We start from the raw sequence: 2124 nt of genomic DNA on the forward strand, positions 1-2124 counted from the left end.
GAGGAGAGGAGAGGAGAGGAGGGTGGAGAGGAGGGAGGAGAGGAGGGTGGAAAGTAGAGGAGAGGAGGGTGGAGAGGAGGAGAGGAGAGGAGGGTGGAGAGGAGGGAGGAGAGGATGGTGGAGAGGAGGAGAGGAGAGGAGGGTGGAGAGGAGAGGAGAGGAGAGGAGGGTGGAGAGGAGGGAGGAGAGGAGGGTGGAGAGGAGGAGAGGAGGGTGGAGAGGAGGAGAGGAGAGGAGGGTGGAGAGGAGAGGAGGAGGAGGGTGGAGAGGAGGAGAGGAGAGGAGGGTGGAGAGGAGGGAGGAGAGGATGGTGGAGAGGAGGAGAGGAGAGGAGGGTGGAGAGGAGAGGAGGGTGGAGAGGAGGGAGGAGAAGAGGGTGGAGAGGAGGAGAGGAGGGTGGAGAGGAGGAGAGGAGAGGAGGGTGGAGAGGAGAGGAGGAGGAGGGTGGAGAGGAGGGTGGAGAGGAGAGGAGAGGAGGAGGAGGGTGGAGAGGAGGGTGGAGAGGAGAGGAGAGGAGGAGGAGGGTGGAGAGGAGGGTGGAGAGGAGAGGAGGATGAGGGTGGAGAGGAGGGTGGAGAGGAGAGGAGAGGAGGAGGAGGGTGGAGAGGAGGGTGGAGAGGAGAGGAGGAGGAGGGTGGAGAGGAGGGTGGAGAGGAGAGGAGAGGAGGAGGAGGGTGGAGAGGAGAGGAGATGAGAGGAGGGTGGAGAGGAGAGGAGGAGGAGGGTGGAGAGGAGGGTGGAGAGGAGAGGAGGAGAGGGTGGAGAGGAGGGTGGAGAGGAGGAGAGGAGGGTGGAGAGGAGGGAGGAGAGGAGGGTGGAGAGGAGGGAGGAGAGGGGCAGAATTTCCACTAGGGACAGGGGGGGGCATGTACCCCTCACCTTTCAAAATCTTGTTTTTGTCCCGTGCGCACATATTTCCCATCCCATAATAATTGCCCCCCCCCCCACACACACACTTCTCAAACTAAAGTTCCACCCTCGGGGTGGAGAGGGCGGTGGAGAGAAGCTACTCTCTGTCTCAGGTTTCCCTGGCGGTAAGATGATATGACACATATTGGGAATCGGGCCCCAGGGTTTGGTCCACAGCTTTCCTGGGCCTCAGTGCAAATACTGGCACCGGCCCCCGGGTCTTCTGCTTATATATATATAAATGTAAGATATTATTATTATTACTGCGACACGTGCATGAAGAGTAAAGCTGTCCCTGGACCCTGGAGATACGCGGCGCTACTATAGGTGGTAACTTCACGAGCGCGCTGGTGATTCGTGTAGATGGCACGAATACAGCGGCACGGAAAACAGAATAGCCTTCGGGGAGTTGTGAGAATGCTGTGGGTGAAGAATATATAATATGTGGCCTTATGTTTTCTGTGTATCATGCTGTGTTCCCTGTTTTCCTGTGGTCTTATGTTCCTTTTGTTTCTCTGTTTTCTCTGTTTTCCCCACCGAGTGTCAGCGACTTCGGGTTCCTGAGAAGCGCTTTATAAATTATTATTAATTATTATTATTATTATCATCATCATCATCATCATCATCATCATCATCATCATCATCATCATCATCATCATCATCATCATCATCATCATCATCATCATCATCATCATCATCATCATCATCATCATTATTATTATTATTATTATTATTATTATTATTATTATTATTATTATTATTATATATAATAATAATAATAATAATAATAATAATAATAATAATAATAATAATAATAATAATAATAATAATAATAATAATAATAATAATAATAATAATAATAATAATAATAATAATAATAATAATGTGGCAACCCCAAGCCACCCCTGGGCTTGGTGATTGATGGGCGCTATGTGGCGACCCAATGGCTGGGCGCTGCCCATGTTTGGGCGTCCGCTTCCGGACGCACCTGTCACTAAATACCCATCAGAGTGATTACCTGATTAGCGAATCACGGCGCGGTGCGCCTGTTGGAGAGGGGGGACTTAATGGAGCCGAGGAGCCTCCTCTCAGTCCCCCGTAGCAGCGCAAGGCAAAAGGCCACAGAGCGGAGACGCCGCCCGGCCGACAGCAAACCGTTATTATTTGACTAAGAAAATAAAGAGTATGATTTTGGGAACTGCAACCTGTCTGTGT

This window comes from Notolepis coatsorum (assembly GCF_963971535.1).
Source record: "Notolepis coatsorum genome assembly, chromosome: 6".
Classification (NCBI taxonomy): domain Eukaryota; kingdom Metazoa; phylum Chordata; class Actinopteri; order Aulopiformes; family Paralepididae; genus Notolepis; species Notolepis coatsorum.